Source organism: Heliangelus exortis, chromosome Z, assembly GCF_036169615.1.
Source record: "Heliangelus exortis chromosome Z, bHelExo1.hap1, whole genome shotgun sequence".
NCBI classification, from domain to species: domain Eukaryota; kingdom Metazoa; phylum Chordata; class Aves; order Apodiformes; family Trochilidae; genus Heliangelus; species Heliangelus exortis.
In genome coordinates, this window is record NC_092454.1 from 35,624,625 (window position 1) to 35,648,937 (window position 24,313).

Genomic DNA, 24,313 nt, shown 5'->3' on the forward strand with positions numbered 1-24,313 from the left:
GGTGTTTGAAATAATCCCCATGTTTCCCTCTCTATAATGATATATTATTATGAAAATACAGGGTGACATGGTGACAAGAACTACTCCTGGAGTTTTAGAAATGTTCCCTATAACCAAGGAATTTTTGCCATTAGAAACAGAGTTAGGAGTACAATTTATCTCCTCCATTCTGCTATTAGAACTTCAGAAAAATGTGGCAAACTGTAAGGACAAAGACTGTAGCTGTCCACTGCCATTAAGAACAGTGTATTGTAACCAGACCCTTTCATTAAAAGTTTCCCCATCTTTCAACACGTGCAGAGGTTACTGCTCTTCTGCAGCACTTATTGACAATAAAATGGCAGTTTGCAATATGGATTTGAAACACTCCTGTCTTCCTAAAAGACAACAGTTCAGCGGAAGGCTCTGCTCTTCTTCATCAGCTTCCTAAATGCATTTGGGGTCAGCTTAGTGTCAGCTATGATTCATCTTGTAAAGTTTTATCAGTTTACACTCAGAACAACACTGCCTGATCACAGTGACATACTAAGCTAAGTGACATGTTTCAGTCAGAACTTTGTAAGAGAGGTGAGCAAATTAAAAGTTTTTCCTTCCCTGCTCTTTTTTCAATTTGATGTACTTTTGGTCACTGACAGAAAGTATTTGTGTGCTTTGTTTGGAATGGCTTTCTGGGATATTTTTCAATAACTTTTGGGGGTGCCTTAATCCTATAACAGGAAATTTGTCTCTAATGACATAACTAAACACAGAGATGTATTGCACATTCTTATCAGTACAATGAAACTGGTTGTTGTTTCGGTTCTTTTTTTTTTTTTCTTGTTTGTTCTGTGAAAACAAAATAATGCAACAGTACAAAACGGTACAAAAATAGTGGATGAGATGAAACAAAGATAAAGCTGCATCTGACTAAAATATAATTTGACAAATAATCTCCCAAGATAGTTCTTTTTGCAAAAACAAGTTAGATACATAACCAACTACCTTAGGTAATTTACAACTGGGTCTGAAAATTAGGAAAATGTAATAATCTTTAATGTAGTCACCTACTGTTTACGTACATCACTTCAGCCTGTTGGCCTACTCTGGTGGTTTCACTTGTTAAACTCTCTTCTCTGTTTAGCTAAAGCACTTGCTTTATGATTTGTATTTCCTGTACTTATCAATTAGTTCAGATCTGATACAAATTTTGGACCTAATTTAGGAAAGTTATGAACATTAATCAATTCATAATGGTATCAAGAACAAAAAAACCCCAGACATATTAAAGAAATTGTTTAATGGGTTAGTATTCTGGAAAATTTAAGTTTAATATTTACCTTACAGAAGAAAGTTTAATGTTTACCTCACAGTGATAAAATCACCATAATTCCACAGCAACCTTAGAAATTAATAGAAAAATACTTGTACAAGAAAAACATTATCAACCAGGGTACAGTCTTGATTTTGAAGTAGCAACTCGTAAGATATTGACACAGAAAGCTCTTGAGAGCAATTAGGTTTAGTGTGCAAAATAATTTCACGCATGTTATTCTGAAAAAAAGATGTATATTTATTTGAATTTCTAGTTGTTTATCACAACTACATCTGTGTGAGTCAATTGAGAGACATATTGCTACTTTTGTTTATAGCTAATATGTATTAATGAAAATGGAACCTTCGACTTTAGTGAAGGTTATTCAGTCTACCATTATAATATTAGTAAGTGAATTCTGTTTAAGTGATGAGAAATAAACACTGAAAATACAATGCTCCTGAGACAGAGGCACATACTGTAAAGAAATTAAAATTAGTTAAGAAATCCAGATTAGAAACCCAAACCTTACAAACAGAACAAGTACTTCTTTTCCACTGGGCAAAATGGACTCCCAACAACCTACAATGACTCTAAAACATAAAGGTATGGTTTTGGCCCACCAGAGGGAGCCCATAATATTCATGAATGCCAAAGGAACACCCTCACAATTACACTGAAAAAAATAAATGAAAGTTATAGGTACACTACATATGTATGTGAATGCATTGACATGTTTCCTATGCATTACTTAGCTTGCCTGAGATCCTAGCACTCATGTCAGAGCACCATGAATATCAGGTCATTAACAAGTGTGTTTCCATTAAGTGACACCAGGGACAGATATATATAACTGTATCTTTAGATGAAGACCAGAAAGTAGTGATATGTTGAACCAGAAAAAGGACAAATTTTACTTATATTTAATATCAGTATAGAATATAGATAAGATTTTGGATGTATTAGAGTTTACACAATGAAAAGAAGGGAGATGACTCTGAATAATTTTGCTTTGATTCTGATCGTGCCAGAAATGGCATAGAATCTTATCTAAATTCCAGGCCAATTTGCATTTTGAAAAGGTGCTGTAATTTACCAATCTAAACAAACCAAGCCAATCAAACAAAAATCAACTTTAAAAAGAAAAAAAAAAAAAAAAAAAAATGTAACCAAGTATCTGTTGTTGTCTTTTTCTTTCACAAGAAAAACAGAACAGCAATCTGCTAGAACAAATCAGAACAGAGACTTCTAGGTGTCTGTGCAGAATCTAGCTGAGCTGTACCCTTGTTATACACACGATGAGTAAAGAGTTTCATCTTACCACTTGTGTAATATGGAAAAAAAAGAAGACTCTGGGGCACAACAATGAAGTGCTGTTTGTGAGACCCTATTAAATATAGCTGAGAAATCTCTTTTTCCTTTGTTATTCCTAGAAATGCACTGACAATTCTTCCCAAAATAATTTCTTGTTCTTGACTGTGTCTTAGTATTTTCCTTTTCATCCTTTTGCAAATACAGAGGAGTCTGAGCACAAAGTTTTTTGCATGGACTTGCAAAAATGCATTGTATTTCTGCTGGTAAGAGATTTATTTTACTCTGCAGTCACTATGACTTAACTGTTAAAAAAATCCACAAGTAGCTTTTTTTCACTTTCTGCAATCAGTTAATAAAAGCAAGACACAGAATGGCTCTACCTCTATGGTAATTTGTTGAGCAAGGGTTCCAACAGTTTTAAATACCCAGCACTTCTCTATTAACAGAATCTCAGCTCTTTATAATGCTGACATTGATGTGTTTTCTATGAAAGTTTTTGGGTTTAAATTATATGAATTATATGAATACTTAAATTAACAGTAATAAGAAAATAGGGAAAAAATCAAAAGAGAATTCCAATACATTTACTGAAGAAGTATGTAAATCTCATATACAACACATTTATTCAGTTTGATCTAACAGTGACACTCATGCAATCAAACCACAAGTGATACCATATGTCCAACCAAACTAGCACAGCTTGAACATTGTCACAACTGTTTGATAACACTCTATCCTATCCTTGTAATAATTCAAACAATTGTTTACCTAAATATGTTAAGCTTCTTTTAAAGATTCACAAATAAAAACCAAATCTCAAATTGGATTGCACTGAGTTCCATAATTTAGCAAGCCATTTATTTGTGACTAATGTATTTCACAAGAACAGTTAATTTACTGTGGAAAAGAAACTTCTGTTTTTTACCAAATGTGACAGAAGTGAGCCAGATTAGGAAGTAAATGATCCCACTGCTTTCTACTAGCTCTCTTGATCACTAAGTATGGCTAATGCCAGTTGTCCTTTCTTACTGGGACACAAAAGATCATCCATTATATCCTTACCAGTTATAGGCTATGAAGAGCTGAAGAATTCAGGAAATTAAAACAGATTCAAATAATTAGTTGTTACTGTGAAATGACCTCTCAGAAGATGTGTTCTGCATCAATTCATCACCAGAATTAAATAATCCTTCTTATTAAAAAACCATTTATTATTATTATTATCATAAATATCTGGTTTGTTATACTAATGACTTTCAGGCTCTCACAACCTCATTGCTAACAGTACTTTTAGGCAGCATTAGGGGTTGTGTGCCACCAGCTAGTCATCAAGTCTATTATTAAACAAATCGGAGGCAGATGTGGCTCTGAAAGTGATTACTTGTAAAACCCTTCAAATCCAAACTCACACAGTCTCCCTATAGTTTTACTCAATTGATTAACTCCAACATGTTTATCACTGAACCACTCATTTAATTTAGCAATCCACTAAAGCCTCAGCTAAAGTGCATCCTGTGTCCCCTTCTTGGGCCTTAAATAATTACTCATCTCTACTATGTCTTCTAATCTTTTCCTTAATGAACATTTCTTGCCCTTAATAATTTAAAAGGCTGTCAATTAAGTCTTAATTAAAAAAAAAAAAAAAAAAAAAAAAAAAAAAGGAATGTTTTAAAAGGCATCAACAATGTCAAATGTCTAGATAGTGGAAAATAAACTGTTAAATTTCTGTTCTCCCACTGATGACTATCCATTCACAGAATCACAGTCAGAGCCTAAAAGGACTTCTAGAGATCATCTTATCCAACTCTCCCTCTAGAAACAGCAGCACATTACACAGGACTGCATCCAAGAAGGTCTGGAAAATCTCCAGAGAAGGGGACTCCACAACCTCCCTGGGCATCCTGTGCCAGTGCCTTGCCACCCTCACAGTAAACCTGTTTTCTTATGTTTAAATGGAAATTCCTTTGTTCCAGGTTGTGCCCATTGCTCCTTGTCCTGTCACTGGGAACTACTGAGAAGAGTCCATCTCTATCTTCTTTGCACTCACCCTTCAGATACTTGTAAACATTTATAAGGTCGTCCCTCAGCCTTCTCTTCTCCAGGCTAAAGAGTCCCATCTCTCTCAGCCTTTCGTCATAAGAGTGATGCTCCAATCCCCCAGCCATCTTTGTTGCCCTCCTCTGGACTCTCTCTAGTACTTCCTTGTCTCTCTCTAACTGGGGAGTTAATAACTGGATGCAGTATTCCAGGTGTGACCTCACCAGGACAGAGGGGAACAGTGACCTCCCTCAATCTCCTGGCTGCACTCTTTGTGCAACCCAGAATTCCATTGGCCTTCCTGGCAGCAAGGGCAGATTGCTGGGTTATGAGTATTTTACTACCAGGACACCCAGACCCTTCTCTTCTGAACTGCTTTCCAGCAGGTGCACCCCTCACCTATACTGGTGCTTGGGCTTCTTCCTCCACAGGTGCAGCATCCTACACTTGCTGTTATGGAACCTTATCAGGCTCTTCTCTGCCCAGCTCACAGCCTTCCATAGTGTCAGCCACCCCTCCCAGCTTTGCATCATCAGTGAACTTGCTGAGGATATACTCTGTCTGCTTGTCCAGATTGCTGATGGACATGTTGAACAAGTCTGGACCACGTACTGCCCCCTGAGGGACACTTGGCCGTAGGCCTCCAACTTGACCCTGATCCACTCCCTCTGAGTTCTGTCACACAGCCAGCTCTCAATCCATCTCACTGTCCACTCATCTAGCCCTTCCTGAGTTTTCTAATGAAGATGTTATGGGAGACAGTATCAAAAGCCTTGATGAAGTCAAGGTAGACAATATCTACTGCTCTTCTCTCATCTAGCCAGCCAGTAACAAAACCATAGAAGGTTGATCAAGCACAATTTCCCTTATCTGAATCCGTGCTGACTTTCCCCAGTGACATTCTTTGCCTTCATATGTTTTGTGATGACATCCAGAAGAATGTTTTCCAACACATTATGAGAGTCAGAAGTGAGACTAACTGGCCTATAGTTCCCTGGGTCCTCCTTCTTGCTCTTTTTTGAAGGCTGAAGTGACAATAGCACTCGTCCAGTCTTCAGACACCTCTCCAGTTCTCCATGACCTCTCAGAGGTGATGGAGAATGGCCTAGGAGTACATCTACCAGTTCTCTCAGAACTTGTGGATGCATCCCATCAGGCCCCATGAAATTATGGACATCTATTTTGGTAAAGTGACCTCTAACCTGGTCCTCCTCTACCATTGTACGAAATAAGAATTGGAAAATTTCACAAAGCAGGGGATTTAGTGCCAAATCTAATAAAGGATTTCATCCCACAACAAGTCCCCTTCAGCTTACGTGCTGCTGTGCTGACCATCACAAAATTTCAAGTGAAAGTTGGCTGGCTCTCAGAGTGGATCTAATCTAACTGACTCACACCTAGGCATCCCAGTTTGGTAGCTTAAAATGGGATTCATAGAAGGCAGCACATTGACCTCATTACAGATGGGTGGAAATAGTGCATGCCTGGAGACTGCTTAAACTGAGGCCCGATGGAGGTCAAGCAGAGAAATAAATATTTCTCAGTAATGACTGGATTTAGGCTCTGTCAGTCAAGATAAATCCAACTCTAGACATGCGCAGAGTGCACATATCTAGGCACTTTTCTAAACCTCTTGGTTATAACTAAAGAAGAAAGAGAGTTTGGGAGTAAATTCTGTGTATCTGAACAACCACTTACAGTTTGGATATAAGCACCACATTGTACTGAAGTGCAGACTTAAATATTTATTTGTATGTTTCTTGTTGTTGTTTTTTTTTCCTTTCAGGCAGTAAGATTAGAAAAAATGGTTTGGATTTTAGCACATTTTCTTAGCAAGTTCTTTCCTCACAGTGAGTCCTGGAAACCTTTCCCTAGTCCAGGACAACCATTCTTTTTGCTTCTCATAAAGTTTTACTGACTCGTCCTGGTTTTCTTAAGTTGAATTAATTAATTGCGCATATGTCTAGAATCACCATCAGAAATAAATGATCAGTTTTCTTAGAATCACATGATGACCAACTCTTGCAAGCTGTCCAAGGGAAAGACTCATTCTACATAAATAATGTTGGCTAGGGAATGTTCTTTAAAAGAATTACTGAGTACAAGCAATTCAGCCTATCTTCACAAAGCCTAGTCCATGACAGGAGCAGATTGTTTTCCTAAGCTTCAGGGCAAGGAGCAGGACAGAGATTCTCTTCTCTTGAGTAAGGCCCTCAAGGTGGAGAGTGGTCTTAAAGGCTAAAGGTGGCCCGAAAGAAGTACAAACCATTTTAGTAACTATAGGACTTACTGCAGGACATTTCTCGCAATATCATTGCAAGTGGATTAGTGACTCTGGGAAGATGGTATTTTCATATGAGGCGGGTTTTTTTCTTGAACCTGTCATTTGTTGTCAAAGCAGGAAAAACTGCACAATGACTCTTTTGTTTAGTTGATTTTATGAAAATAAAGGGAAAAAAATACAGTTGATCTATACCAGAATAAGATGCCAAAATGTGATCCAGTATATACTTCTCTGGTCTACTCATAACGCTTCACTATTTAATATTTACTTAGGTACTGCATATTGCACACTGTAGTACTGCTTTGTGGTTTTAAAATGCCTACATGTTTTGTATGTTGCACACAGATATATTTGCTGTAGATGCTGTGGGGGGAAATACTAAGAAGATGGCAAAAAGTCCAGGCAGAACAATAAGAGGTAGAACCATCTCTTTGGACTTCTTCTGTGGAAACTGCATCTTTGGGAGGTAAAATCAGAAGGCTCCAAAGGCATCTAGAAAATTTTTTGTATCAGTCTATCACTGGGTAGCAAGTCTCGTTCTCACCTTGAGCTCTTTCTCTTTTTTTTTTAGGGGTGAGGATAGGCAAAGCCAACCCAAGCACTTCTTGAGCTCTTGCTAACACGGCAAAGGTTATCCAGTTTACACAGTTTATGTGGAATTCTAAAGAATGTTCTCTAAAAGATATTTCAAAAGCCAAGCCTTTTGGAGAGCATGAGCAATAGCCCTCCAATGAATTTAGGACTGACTACATTAATGTAACAGAAGAGTAACAATAAAAAGCCTATATTTAGGACAGAGGAAGGCTACCAGGAAAATCCATCAGAGAGATCTTTTCTAGGAGGTGTGTTCGTTGTATTCATAAATGATCAGGAAACAGCAATTTAGAACAAGAGTATAGAACGATATGGAACAGTTGATGAAAAGAAATCTAGAATTACTAAGGTTTGCATAAGAATTTCAAAGCAGAGAATGACAGGGAAAACAAGATTAAATTAAGTGGTGTTAAATGAAACATAACGAACAAAGAGACATTATATACTCTAAATTAAATCCTATAGGAAGTTCTTATAGGAAGTTCTTATAGGAACTCTCTACAATTCTTGACAGATTAAAAAAAAAAAAAAAAAGCAAGCTAACTACTGCTAGGGAAAGAACAGCAGTTAAAACAAATATGTATAAAACTTGGGGAGGATACAATGTCAGCTGTGATATCCCCATCTCAAAAGAGGTGAAATAGAACTATAAAATGCAAGAAGGGTGGTTAGGAGTATGGAATTGTTTCTTTAAAAAGGGATAACCAAAGAGTTTACAGTACATACTAAAGGACTTATATTAATAGAAGAAGAGTGAGGTGGGGAAATGTGAGAAAGAACCTTGCAAACAACACGGTCATTGAAGAAGTAAGGGCTGAGGTGCTGTGGGCACCTGAGCAGAGATTCCCATGCAGCGTATGGAAGAGATAATGCTGGAGGGGATATTTCCCATTGCAGCCCATGAGGGACCTCATGGCAGTGCAGGGACCTTGTGTGGAGGAAGGAGTTGCAGAGAGGAACTGTTATAGGCTGACTGCAACACCTGATTCACCATCCCACCTTGTACCCTTTGGGGTGCAGAGGCAGAAGGCAGAGGAGTCAGAAATAAAGTGGAGAGTGAAAAGAAGGAAGAGAAAGATGTTTTAGGGCTTGACCTTGTTTCTCACCATCAAATCCCATTTTACATGGCAATAAATTAAAATACTTTTACCCAGGCTGAGTCTGTTTCATCCATGCAAGTAATTGGTAAGTGATCTGCCTATCTTTATCTCAATCCACAAGTTTTTCTATCTTATTTTCTCCCCTTCCTCCAACCTGTTGAGGAGAGATAGTGAGAGAGTGGCTGTGTGGGTGCCTTGCAACTGCTCAAGGTCAAACCATCAGAAGGCTCTGTCAATCAAGATCTACTGAAAAGCACCATCTAGATGCAAATTTCAGATCAAAAAAAGTTCTTAAATTGCAGATTTCAAGTAAGCTACAGGATATAAGAATGGAAAGATTAATCTGTATTTCCGGGCTTCCTTGGTTTTATCTGTAAAATACAACTCCGTGTCATATCAGTGAGGAATGGGAAAATGTACTAGCTGATCATCTGGTGTGACTTAGTGAGACAATTATTCTTTAAAGACCTTATATCTCAACCATACAACATAAGAATTACAAAATTTGCTATTCTGTTTCGTGCAATGAAAACAAGCAACCATCTCTGTCAGAGCTGCTGAAGTTTGAGGGAGGTTCAAAAAAAGGTACATAGAGAATACATTTGGTGAGTATAAGATGTATGTTTGGAACTGATTGTCTATGATGGAGACACGAATGTGATGAAAGATGAAAGTAATGCAATAAACTGGTAAAGGAACATAATGTGTCCTTACCCTTATCTTCTTAATGGAAGAGATTCTCTAACTCAGGGTCAGTTTTTTTAACTGCAGGCTTTTACTCTTGCATACTTATTTTATTTCATGGCATGGAGCAGTAAGTTATTGCACAAGGAAGAACTGTGCTTGTTAGCTTGTTAGCCCTGGTTAGCTTGTCCACAGACATAACGTGGATCTGAGAATCCAGTGCGGGCAGCAAGGGGCTGTCAAGAAAAACATCTAGGTGAAATGCAAAGAAATTTTCTCCCCTTTCTTAATAAAGAGCAGAAAAAGTAACTCACTTGACATTCATGCATAATTTTTCAATAACTCATCCAAAAGCACTTCCAAAGAAACCAGAAATAAAAGCAGTAAGGAAACAGATTTCAATGTCAAGCATTAAAGGGATAATTATAAACAATAGCAAGGACTTTTTTAATTATGAAAAATACCATGACAGTATGCTTTTAAATTATATATAATGGAAAACAAGTTGAATCACATAATCATACTCCTTTTGACACATAACAATCTTCATCAGCAACCCTCATCCTGCCCCCATGTCAAGACTTTATAAAGAGGGCAGGTTCCTTGAAGTATGTGAACATGCATCTAATCTAGTACTTGGAAAATCCTTGTGCACTCAAAAAATTGCACCTTTTGAAACCACTCAACTTACTGTAAAGAAGCTGCTGGTTAAGATATTATAAATTATTCATTTAATATCTCAGTTTATTTAAGAAACTATCATAAGAGAGACTGAAGACTTCACAGAGTATTTATGATAAAAATCTAAAATCCCTTTGGAATTGGTCAAATATAACTTGAGACAGCTGAGATTCAATGTGGTGGTGTTCTGATTAGTTATACATCCTGTAAATACAGCTCAAATATAATCACTAGGGAAGCCATAGTTTTAACTTTAGGTTAGGGATTTTTTGTTTGTCTGTTTGATGTTATTTTTTAAACATAGTAGAAACTCCAAAAAGCACTCAAAAGACATTTCTGTCTACATGAATTTTTGTCCAAAAAACTAAGACTATGATATAAGAGTGGACATTTATAATCTCACTTGGATTTTTCAATTGGTATTTGATGTTTCTGCTAAACATATACTATATGCCAAGAGCTCAGAACTAAAAATGGAATTTACAGATAAATTTAAAACTACAGAGCAAACCTATATAATGAATAAATACTAATTCATTGCAACATGCACAGAAAATCTGTGAAATATGGCAGGAGAGTAAATGGAATTATGTTGCTATATGTTTTTCAGGAACACTGCTTATTGTGAAAAAGTAGCAAGATAATAGGATTTTATTTCTCAGGATACAGCCCACCTGATATTTTTTTCCCTTTAATGACAATGCAGGTTTAAATGACTGACATTTATATATGTGCTTGTCCCAAAAAAATACGAACAGTTATTTTCCTACCACCATTCTACCTGAGAAACTGAGAACTACAAAAATCTCTTACATGCTCTCTGAAGGATCTGGTTCAAAATTTCACCTGCTTTGGATGAGGCTTCAAGTAACCCCACATGCTGTAGTTTCCATGTAAAAAGACAAAATAAATAATTTCCCTTGGAACAGATGTAACTGAGAAATGAGCGAAGATGCTATATGAAGTTCTCTATCCAGATGTAAAATATGTCCTTGGGGGAAAACAAAAAGGAGAAAGAAAGGCCAAAATCAATCTTGCAAGGCCTTTTTGAAGGACTATTACTAAGGGCAGATCTTAATGTATTCAGAAACTTACCAGTGTCTGCATCAAACAAACCATCTCTTAAAGAAGAGTCTGTCAGTGTAGGAATTCAAGCAAATGGATATCATGAGGTGAAAGCTAAGGGACTCTGGAAAGTTATGGTCCTAAAAAGAAATTCCACCAATATCTTCTGTCTAGATTATGGTTTAATCAGATTTCCAGAACTGGTTAAAAAAATTAAGCTTTTGTAATATAAGGTATTTCTTGCTGCTGGTAAACAAACCATGTTCAGAGAACTGGATGGACCCAAAAGCTTGTAGAGACTTCTACAAGAGTTAATGAAATCAAGTGGCATAAACAGCAGTGAGCAGTTTCTTCATAAATGGGAAAACATCTTTGTCAAATGAAAAATATGACCATTCTTCATGAAGTATAACTTCCGGAACTTGAAAAACTAAACTAAAAAACAATGTTTTCCTAGAAAGGGTCATATATGTTTCTGCGTGTCTTTTTTTTAAAGTTTAAAATCATATTCAACATCTTTAATCACTTCCTGTTTTGAAAACCTACTCCACAAATGTTGTCCTCACCTTCTTCAACTTTTTCCCACGAGCTCAAACTACAGTGGAATCTAAACACTACAATCAAATTCCCAAATAATCCAGATTTGTTTATTGTACTCACATATCTAAAAGAAATTATGTTGTCGCTGTTGTCATTAATTACTGCTATCAAGAAGTTCAATTTAAAATTTTGCTTTTTAATTTTTTTCTGTGACTGCCACAGAGGGCTTTTGCAGTTTTATCTTTTGTTCATATTTTTCTTCTAAAGATTACAAGACATTCTAAACACTAAGGCTTAATGATTTCTCACCATGTATCTATTAGTAAATAGATAAAACCAGAGAAAAACCATGCTGCCTAATGTTGGAATCAAATTATTTATATCTCTTTGTAAATTAGTAGTAGGAGTAGGAGTAGGAGTAGAAGTAGGAACATGGGTACCTGTAACTAAAATTGTATAATTTTTAGTGTCTAATAGTTTAGGTTCCTAAATTATACCTTCAATATCATTTTAAGGTTAGTCCTGCAAGAATATGTAAACATTGCAACAAGGATTTAGCTCAGTGTATATGTATTCATACAAAAATCACAAAATAAATGTAGGTTCAATTTTCTTAACTGAGTGGTTGAAGTATAAATGAAGTTATGGAAAATTATTCAGAAATTCTGTTTTACTAGAAAGTAAAATTGAGACTATGAAATCTAAAATATCCTGACATTGATTTCAACAGGCCATAAGGTGTGCTGAAATCCGTTCTATTTGGGATACTGCCTGGTTCTTAAAATTTCAGAGAAAGGACAATGCTTCATTTTTGAAAGATATGGAATAATTTGTACCAGTACTATGTGTCCTAGATATGGTCTTACAGCTCACAGAATGCAGGTTTAATACTTACCAGAATGTTTGCCTGCAGTGCTAATTAGAATTCTGAGTATTCCTTTGTCTTATAATTTGAAACCTTATTAGTCAGAATTATTTGCCACGAGGATATTATGTGGACCATTGCATTCAGAAATAAGCATTTATGTTTTAAACTGGCTTTTTTTTTTTTAATTTCTTTCTTGAATAATATCTTCTGCTTGAGCTATCCAACAGGGAGCTGAATGTCCTCTCTTATTTGTTCTCTATCATTTAGCCTTTTTTCAATTTTTGTCTTGTTTCTTCTTCATTTCCAGAGATGTAAAAAAAAGACTTTGTCAGATCTAAAGTGTTTTTCAACTCCCTTAATGGACTCCTCTTCCTCATAATTTCCTTCATGTTTCACTGAACACTTAATTTTTGAAAGATCCTTATGTAAGGTTGGGAGACTCATATTGCGAAAAATTGGAAAATTTATTTGGAGGTCCTAATGCTAATTTTTTACCATGTTAAGATACTATTTATATCATCCCCTCCTTGAGCGTTAGAAGCTTTTCAGGCAAAAGCTAGGCAGAAAGTGAAGGTTTTTCCTTGGACTACCCCTTCCTAATCACTTTTACTTAGTATGACCAGATATCTCCTCAGTTTCTCACAGTCCTTAGAAACATTAAGTAATTGTTATGACTTGGAACTGTTCTATTTCATTAATCACATCCCTTTTGAGTCTTAAAACAGTGCACAGGACCTCCACTGGATTCACAAGGTAATGTGCTCTCAACATTTACTGCCAGTTTGATCTATTTGCTTTTCTGTTTTTGACTGATATTGATCCATCATATCATACTGTTTTCCACAATGTAACCATTTAATTTCCATAACAGCCCTTTTATATGACCCTTCTTAAAGGGTCTCACTAAATTATACCTAGTCATTCTTCTCCTTTCAATATTTTACTGACACAACCAAACAATTCAAATAAGAGACATGCCATATTTATTTGTGTAAAAAAGGATACGCATAAAAATCCCCTACCAGAGAATAATTTTCCAGGTGTTTTCATTAGCATATTTGGTATACAGTAATATAAGATATGAGGATGAGGATAGCATTGGAGAGTTCCATAGGATGGGACTTCACAAGAAACACCACAAAACTGAAGTATTTGGCAGCCAAGAGAAAGTGCTTGTCATAAAGCAGTTACAAATCTCATCTTTCCATGGCTCTGATTCCATGCCAGTGGAATCACAGCACTAAATCCTGACTCCAAAGATTAGAAAAGGTCATATCTCTCTAAAAAAAAAAAAAAAACAGAGAAAGAAATTACTTATTATTGAGCAGCACAGGTAATGTGGCATATGGTGAGGTTTGGGGAAACCCTCTGGTGGCACCTGGGAGACAGCTTAGTTTGAATGAACAGAAGGATGACTTACCTACTAGCATGTAGTCATGTTACTCAGGAGATCTTCTCATCATGCTTCTGGCGCACGCAGACACTGAGTGTGGCCATATTACCTTAAGCAGCAGATAATTTCAAGTCAAATTAGCAGGTTCTGTGGTCTTAGAGATCCAGTCTGGAGGAAGCAGCCTAATAACCAACAGAAAATTTGTAGTGGTCCACAAAACCAAAGGGATGTCAGCAGCTGATTTTCCTGATAGGATCCCATCAGTGTATTAAATACTTCTATAATTTGTCTTTCAGGAATGCAAATATGACCTCTTTAACTAGTTTCAGAGAAGTCCTTTGGTAACTAACTTCTTGGTTTCTCACAGTTCCTCCACCTTTTTTCTTGATTACTTACAAGCAATGTAAGCCTGGAGCTAGGGAAGAGATATGACCAGAGGATGCCAAAGAGCACCCCAGTGAGGCTTTCATTTTATACAGTTTGTGAAATATCTAAAAGAAGAAAAAGAGGGAGCTTCCTCCAAACAAATCTCGGCACTATGCCATGAATTTTCCTGCAGTACCAACTTTCGCTGTACAGTCAGCTCTTTTGCTAATACAAATATTGCTTCAGAATTTGAAAGTAGATAAGGCTGACATTGGCAAATAGTGCAGGAAGGAAGCACATAGGTATCCCAGAGACATTTTGCTTTGTGAATAATGATGATGATGATAATTAATAATTATTCTGTGCCACCAGACAATTTCACTAATTGATAATCTCCTGCTTTGAAAGTCCTAATATTTTATTTCTGCTTATTGCTAACTACCAAGAGGAATGCCAGTGGAAATGTGGACGACTGCTATTTTAATAATCATAACTGTAATCACATGAACTCTTATATGGCTAACCATTAATTACAATACTAGAGGTAGAAAACTGGTTGCAGTCAAAGATATAAGTTATGGTGGGAATTATTTTTCAGCATAAAACCTGATATGCTAACATTTCAGAAGAAACAGATTTTGCTTGAACAAGAATTAAAATCCTTGGTATTTTGAGATGGTTGGTGTTACTGCAAAGGTAAGGTTAGTAGCACATGAGTGAAAGAGAAAGGAATTAAATTATTACATATACAGATGTACACAATCCAGTAATGAAGTAAACAGGTAGTCTTATTGCATGATTTAAATAACAACGGTTAAATAAGTGCTTTTGAAAATTTTACACAAGTAATTAGGCAAGTAAATTTCATTCTCAGTCACTTAGGATTAGGTTTTAAGATAGAGATCATATATCAGGATGTGAAAGTCCTTTTGTCTTCACTGCTGTAGGACTAGTTGCATAAGTCTCAAGCATTTCATGCAGTTAATTTTACAGAGATTGTTATCTTCACAAATATATTTTAAACACAAGATCAAAGCCATTTGCTTTTACTTTTCTATCCATTTTAGAAATCAAATATTTTTTTCTTGCAAGGTTGTCACATACCTTGGCTTTGTTATTGAAGAAATACAGGAAAATTGCAGTGCCTATATTTACTGAAGCACTATTGGCAGTTTTCAAGTACTTGGTATCAACTGGCCATGTCTTGCTTCTGAACCATCATGGTTAGGAGTGTGTGCCAATCCCTCTAACAATCCCTGCCTTGCTGTATACAATGTTATTGATTAAAGGCTAAGCACCATAATTAAAGAAAGGTAAGTGCAAGGTAGGAAAAAGAGGGAAAATCAGAAAAACAAAAGTAGCAGTAGCCTTATTATTGAAATTTAGAGTATAAGGTAAAACTGACAAGATAGATGGATGGAAATTTTGAGAAGAGTGGCATCTTCACAAAACAGCAATTTGTGCAAGTCACTAAAATACATGTGTGAGGTTTTTTATCTTCCTGCTCTTTTCACTGATATTGTCTCATTTTAAGGCAACTCTTTATTTTTACCCTGGAGATCATGCTGAAATAAACTGCCAAACATCCCTTACACCTCCATGCCATCTAATTATAGCATGTAACACTGGAGAGTGCTGACAGTGCTGAGCTATTGACTCTTTACACTCTATAAAGCACTTAATTATCTTTTCACACAAGCTTCTTTCAGACCTGTCAACTTCTTTGTATTGTTTATGAAAAAAAGTTGCATATTAAGATTTCAGGATTATGCACCTGAAGTCAAACTTGTGCATACACATGGGCCTTTAAAAGGAAAATTCAATAAATGACAGGAGGAGAGATGAAAGCATTTGACTTGATAAGACTTCTCAAATAAGTAAAGGGAGAAAAATTTAGCTCTTTGCAAAGATTACTGAGATAAATGGAAAGAATTTGAGGCTTTTGATTGATTTTACCATAAGTTGAAAAAAAAAGCCAACACAAACAACACAAAAACCTAACAGGTAGGTTATTTGTATTATTTATACTTATTTCATGAGATTAAGATCCAGACTTGGAATTTTGTCTCTTTCTAATGAAAACTACATTTAAACATCCCATGAAAAAATTTAAAAAGAAGCTAAATTTTCAAGCATCTCTTGGAATCCTACCAACTACTACTAAAATCTAGAGATTTCTTAGTTGAACAAAGAATTTTTGGGTAACATATTGTAAATTATGCAAGTATTATAGAAGATTTTAAGCATTTTGTAAGCTTTTATATCTAAACCTACTGAGGTTATCCCCTAAGTGCAATTGGGATGAGTTATTTAATCTAATAATGACAAGACTCTGAGTCTGAACATTAAATGCATGTACAACACTCACCTATCATTTGTTCTCTTATAGGAAAATAATTCTGAATAATCAACATACTTCTAAAACACCAACTAGTTCATAAGCATTTTCCAAATGACAAAGAAAAACTTTTCCTAAGCAATCACATTTTACATACATTTAAATACACTGGAATATTTACAGTATTAGTTAATTTAAAAAAATAATTTAAAAGAAAAAAATGTTCTAAAGACTCTGTAAAATATACGAATATTTTTCTAGGTATAAATGAACAACCAACCTATTGGATTGAGAAGATATGACCAATCATCCCATGCACATATCTGTTTCCTTCCTTATTACAAGACTTACTCATCATGCTAATAATGTAAGTGTGAAATATTGGCTTATGACGGAATGTGGAGTGCTTAAAAGTTGGCATTGAGAAGATTAACAGAAATAGCATCTGCATACCTCACATATAGGAGGTGTCAGGGCAGCAAGATTATCCTGTTGTAGCAAAGATGCTAAAAGTATATGGAGGTCAAGCTCACTAGGAGTTTTGCTAGGTGACACCAAATAATGCATCTTAAACAGAAAGAGGTGGAAGACGTTAGCTAAAAGAGTTTTGTTTGGGTTTTTTACACTGACTTAAAGTCTCCAGGTTTTAAACAATCCCTTCTATTAAGTACATTTGGAAAGCGAGCTACTCTAAAGCAAGCAAAGCTCTTAAGTTCAAATACTGATCCCCAGAAAGGAGGAAACCAATTAACTTGAGTGTAACTATGTCTAAGCCACATGCTTCTCCACTTTATTCTTCTCAATTTATTTGCTCTAAACATGAGGCAAAAGGCAGATAAGGATGTAAGATAAAATTTTGTTAGGACATTCTAATTATACAACAAAATAGAATGTGACATCTACAGCACCATAATTACAGTTTCTGCCTTTATAGCTGTTTTAATTGTGTCATGACTTAATGGAATCACATGAGTTACAACAAAATTTATTCCGTCTTTGCATCTTACAGCTGCCTCATTCTTGATCATGGACTCTTACACAAGTTTTTTGTCTTTCTATTCTATTTTTCTTCACATTTTCTGCAATCACTTCTTTAATGGCTGTAGTGACTTGGAAGGCCGTACCTCTTACTGCTTTAATGATTGCTTTTTTGCACTGTTTCAGAGATTTACTGTATAGGTCTAGTGATTTTTTTTTCCCCTTTAGCATAACTACTATGGCTTTACCTTTTTCTCTAGCATCAGCGATTGCTTGAAACTGTGCAGTAGCGCACCACTGAACTATGAGATTTGCTTTACTTGGCCTGTCAGCCAGTTAGTGGTATTTTGTAAATCAGAGGACCTGAGTTTCTGGTCGTTCCAGGTTATAACAAGCAGCAGCCCAGTGCAGGGCATGGGTGTGTGTATTATATGGAAAAGACGTGCTAATTTCTTTCTACAAACCTTTGTCTCATCCAGCAGAAACTTGTTTCCCTGTCCAAGTTAACAGAAATTAAGAGGGAGAGGAGGTTGGGAAGGTTTCACCTAGTGTACCAGGAGCTGGTTTTCTTCACAAAAATTTCATTGCATTGTAATTGTATGATTCCTGGAGTTCCTTATAATTAAATTATAAGATGTCTGTTATTTGTAGTCAAGCTAGGGACAGGCAAAGGTTCAGTTCGGTTTATGGTTTTTCGGCTATTCATTAGGTTTTTTTATATCATAATTCAGTTAAAAGCAAGAATCACAGAACAGCATAACACAAACATTTATTTTGCAGGCTTATACAGTCCCCATAAATATTTGCTGTGGGTAGAACTTAGAACGCTCTATTTAATTTATTTTTTTTTCAGTAATTGCCATGTAAATTCATCCTGCATGTGAGATTTAAGAAAAAAGGTTATCTCTTTGCCTGTGTTTTGAAAAGACATTTTAAAAAATTAAGACATTTAAGATATCTTTTCTATATAATTAAATTATCCCCCTTTTTTTTACTTTCCCATACTCTGTAAATCCCTCTAATCCTATTCATATAGCAAGCCGGAGGAGCAGCTAGTGACGGTGTTCTTTCTCTTTGAGAGAGAAGGAGATTGCACTTGAGGCTATTCTGATTTCAGTAGCCCAAATTAGACTTCTCAGTCTTTCATAAAAGAACAAAAAGTCCTTTCAACATCATTTCACTTAAAATTTGTTGATTTGGTTCTTGTGGTAATTTCAAAACAAACACTTTGAGTGCAGCAAGTGTTCCCCAAGCCTGAAAGACTTTTTAATGCATTATAGCCATCTCAGTAAGATTTTTACTATACTTGTAGTAAAATAAAGGTACAAGACATGAAGTCTCATCAGTATTTCTGATGTTTATGCATAAAGAGAAAGAAATTCCTAGGGACAGAAATCTTATCCTGTGCTGTATAGCAGAAATGAGACAGAGAAGAAAGAATAAGGAGTGAAAATGTCTGCACATCTGCGTGAGTATTATGGAAGTTTAAAGGTAAAATTATCTTAGAAGAGCAACAACTAATCATCAGCTTTACCCATTTTTACTAAAATTTGAAACTCTATCTCTCAGTTGTTTCTAAGAATAAGGTAATCTCAACACCATAGACAAAGAAGCAAAAGGAAAGAAAAATAATAATAATTTAAAAAACAAAAAAAGAAAGAAAAACCAGCAAAAACTTTCATCCATCCAACTGAGATTTAGCAAAAGAACAGAAACACTTGTCTTCCCTACTTTTGTCTACAAGAAGCAGTCCATCTTATAGTATGCTTATTCTCACTTTTCCCTTTTCTCTACAGCTGTAGCCCATCTGTCTGAGAACAGGAAAAACTGCACTTTCATGCCAATCTTAAGACCACAAATTGACCTGAACATCACATGTCCAGATTTTTTGTAGATTTACATGCTATTCTGTTTTCACTCTCTGTCATCCCCTGGTAGCCTGTTGAGCTGTTCATTATTTCAAAAAGTAACAAACAAGCAAACAAAAATATGTGGGAAAACTGGAAGTTAGAAAAAAAAAACAAAGTAAGTTGGGAGTGAATTTAGGAATATCTGTCTCAGAATAAGAATTAGAGTAGCTCAATCAATTTAAATTCACTAAGCAGAGGTGAGACTTTAGCTCCTAGAAGTTAATGAGACCAAGTGTCAGTTTTTTAAAAAACATCACTGTGAAAGGCATACCAGACTGGAAAGCGGAAGCTAAAAATACTACAGAGATAGCATTTCTATAGTGGAGGTAATAAAACAGCAGAACATTTTACATTCTTTGTCAGATGATATCTTTATATTAAACCTTGATGCCTCTTCTAAAAGCCATGCTCTGGTCCAACAGGAAATTACAAACTGAAGCAGAAACCACTTGAGAAAATTCTGCAGTTTATCACCATAATATCTTCCGGCCTTGAAATCTATTACTTTACTTGCCATCTACTTCCCTTAACTATATTACATTGCTGTGCTTGGGACAGCTGAACAGTACTTTCATGAAAAGATAATATTAGAAATGTATTAGATGCATTACACATAGTTTGATATAACCATGGGGAAAAGGAAAGGAGTTAGCAAATTTTGAACAAATACCTCATAGAGCACAAACAGGAGAGTCTCTGGTGCTGCAGTGGTTCACATATAGTGAATATTGTGGTACAATGGAGTTTAGGAGAAATGACAGAACACGTAGATATAGAAGTAGGAGATCTGTATTTAGATTGTATCTTACTTTTCATTGTTAATAATACACAGAGGCATGTGGCCATCAGCAGTTTCTGCAAAGCATCTATCCAACAAATAGAAGAGAAATGTCATGAGAAATTTTAGGTTTCCCAAATTAGGTATCCTTTGATCACTGACAATGAGGACCTATTTTCATATAATTTCTTTTTAAAAAAGAATATATAAATCCTTTAATATCCTTGCATGAACAGTAATTATATATGTTTCTCTGATTCATTTTATTTGATTCTTTTTTTTTGTATGGAATTTTTCCTTTGATTCCCTTAAGGTTTCTAAACAGCCCAAGAGAAATAAATAAAGTTGAATGCTTAAAAAAAAAAAAAAAAAGGACAAAGACCAGACTCTAGCCATAGCCTTGGTTTGCAGTTTAATGAACTTATGAAGAGGATAATCATCTATTTCATCTGTAGTCTGTTGATTTTATTTTAAATTTAAATTGATTACATATGGGGTCAGTATTTCAAGACAGAGTTGTGATTTACCTAGAGGAAAGCTTAATAGAACTTCAGGCTTTATTAGCACAGACATGGAGAAAGAAAGATAGAATTTGTGAGGGAGACTCCTGTCCTAATTCCAGATACATTTGGGTAAACCCACCTAACGCTCTCTGAACTTGACTTTTCTTTAATAAAAAGGTCTATAAACTATTTAGCATTTTAACTATTATCAGTCTTCAAATAAATAACAAGATATAGATTTCAATAAAAATGGGAGATAAGCTTTACCAATAAAAATTAAGTATGCACTAGCATGTGCATCATGTAAAATATTTAATACATAGATTTTTGGATGTATTTTTTGAAAACTAGAGGGAGGAGCAGCTGTAAATTTTATTCATGTACTCTGGGTGTAAAAGAAGGACAACCAAAAATGTCCCTGTCCTTGAGTTGATTGTTAATTCAAGAGCTGACATAATGAAAGATGAAATACTTGGAGGCTGTCTGTTAACTACTTTTTATGCCAGCATATATTAATACACTAAATGTCATGCTTCAAATGGGATACATAAAACTAGAAAGTTAAAATGCATAATTTTTTCTTTTTTGCTTTCTCTAGAAACAAGGCATTCTGGAAATACTCCATGAAAGACTACTCTTGGTAAGAATTTCTTCTAGTATGCAAAAGGTATCACTGCACTTAAAATTAAATTACATCCATAAACTTTCCCTCATCCTCTAAGCAGGTCACCTGGTCATAGGAGGAGATCAGGTTGGTCCAGACAGACCTGTCTTCCATAAACCCATTCTGTCTGGACCTGATCCCCTAGTTGTTCTGCACCTGCCATGTAAGCTTACTCAAGAAACAACTCCATAATCTTGCCCATCCATGTGCCTAGGCTGACAGGCCTGTAGCTACCCAGATCTTTCTTTCTGCCATTCCTGTAGATGGGCACCACACTGACAAACATCATGTTGTCTGGGACCTCTCCTCTTAGACAGAACTGCTGATAAATGATAGAGAGAGCTTTGGCAAGCTCCTCAGGCAGTTTCCTCAATACATGCCAGGTGGATCCCATTTGGAACCATAGATTTGTAAGTGTCCATGTACCATAGTGGGTCATTAATGGCCTCCTGAATTATGGGGTGTTTATTCTCCCCTCAGTCCCTGTCTTCCAGCTTAAGAGGCTCTGAAAGCCCTGAGAATAACTGATCTGACTATTAAAAGCTGAAGATAACAAGGCATTAAATACCTCAGCCTTTTCTTCATCCTTGGACTCGATGATTCACCCCCTGCATCCAATAAGAGATGAAGGTTTTCCTTGTCTCTCACTTTGCTGTTAATGCATTTGTAAAAGCACTCTCTGTTGTTTCTTATGACAATGGCCAAATTGAATTCCAGATGGGTTTTTGCCTTTCTAATTTTTTTCTCTGCATGACCTAACAAGATCCCTGTACTCAACCTGAGATGCCTGTCCCTTTTTCCAAAGATGGTAAACTCTCCTTTTTATCCTGAAACCCAGCAAAAGCTCTCTCTGCCAGTTGTCTTCCCTGCCAGTTTGTCATACAGTACATGGGGACAGCCCGCTCCTAATCTTTAAGACTTCCTTTTTGAACATCCAGGCTTTCTGTACCCCTTTGCCTTTAGGACTGTCTCCCTAGGGATCTTTCAACTACTGTCCTGAACTTCCCTCCAAAAGTCCCTAGCAGTGGTTTTGCTGACCCCCTCCTTATTATTGAATGCTCTATCTTTTCATGGTCACTAAGCCCAAGGTGGCTTCTGACCACCACATCTCTCACCAGTCTTCCCCAGTTCATGAAGAGCTGATCTAGCAAGGCATATCCCCGGGTAGGTTCACTTACCAGCTCTGCCAGGAAGTTAAATACCATACACTCCTGGAACCTGCTATACTATTCCTCTCTGTGTGTGGCATTTCCAGCAGACATCTGGTAAACTGAAGTCTCCCACTAGAACAAGGGCTAGCAATTGTGAGACTTCTGCCAGCCACTTATAGAATTCTTCATCTGCCTCCTCATCTTGCTTGGGTGGTCTATAACAGACTACCAGCAGGTTATTTGTCTTGTTGGCCTTTCTTCTCATCTTCACCCAAAAGCACTGGACCTTATCATCACAAAACTCTATACAACCAAAACACTCCCAAACATAGAGTCATCTCACCACCTCTCCTTCCTTGCCTATCCCTTCTGAAAAGCTTATAGCCATCCATTGCAACATTTCAGACATGTCAGCTATCCCACAATGTTTCTGCGATGGCAACCAAGTAATAGCTATCCTGCTGAACAATGAACAATATCCTACTTGTTGTGTTTTCTAGGTAAATTCATGTAGATGCACTTGATCTGAGCTATCAAGTTCACCTCAAGTTTGACACACTACCCCATGTTCATCTCTAGTAGGACTGATTTTATCCCTTTCCCACTTTGAATCTATTTAAAATCCCTCTCAGTGAGTCTTGCCAAGTCATGAACTAGAATACATTTCCCCTTTTGAGAATGCTGAACTCCACCTCTTCTCACCAGGCTCAGTGCCATGTAAATCTCCACATTATTAAAAAATTAATAAAAAAAAAATCCACCAATGACACCATCCTCTAAACATGTGTTGTCTAAATCAAATGTGTTCTCTTGTTCCTTTCAGTGTTCTTCCCTGCTAATGAAGGGATTAAGAAAAGCACTACTTGCTCATGCAATCATCCCAGTGTCCTGCAGTCTACTTTGAACTCTGTCAGACTTCTTTCTGCAGCCTCATCACTGCCAACCTGCATTACCAATAGTAGGTAATAATCAGAGTGGCATAAGACACTCGTAAATTTCCTGGTAATGCCTCAAAACTAGGCAGCAAGGAGACAGAACTCCCTGTGGGAAGGGTCTGGCCAGCATATTGGGCATTATGTTCCCCTCAGAAGCTAACTGCCCTCAACAATTACCCTACTTTTTTTTTTTTTTTTTTTTTTTTCCTTAAAACAGAGGCAGTCACAATAAATGGGGCTGACCGACTTAGCTTAGTCAGCATCCTAGATGGACCTTCATGTACATCCTCATCTGCCTGGCCCTCAACTTCCAGATCCCCATATCTACTGTGCAGGTACAGCTGGGAAGGTGGGGAAGGCCAAGAGGAGGATTTGCCTGCTGTCCTGTGGAGACACCTGTTTCCTTATCCACCTTTCTCATAGGTGTCCTCCTTCTGTAGGGTGACAAGATGGTAGGGGATACTTTGTTTCTTGTGGAGCCTCATCTGCTGCTTCAGCCTCAGGGATGGTAGGGTCTGGCTCCACCACTCTGTCTCCCACTCCCTGATACTCCTTAACTTTTCCACTTCCTCTTTCAGCTCTGTCACCAGGCAGAGGAGATCATTCACCTGGTCACACCACACACAAGCACTGTCTCTCCTTGCGTCCCATACAAGTGACAGGCTCAGGGACCCCCGGCAGGTGGAGACCTGAACAGCTTCTTCTTTGAGAGGCAGCTCTGTCTGGGTCACTACATTTCCCTGGTGATGGCTTTCAAGTGAGGGCTGAGTCTGTCTGCAATAGGCCATGAGTAATAGCTGAGATTTTCTTTTGAGACGGAAAGAAAAAGGGAGGGGGCT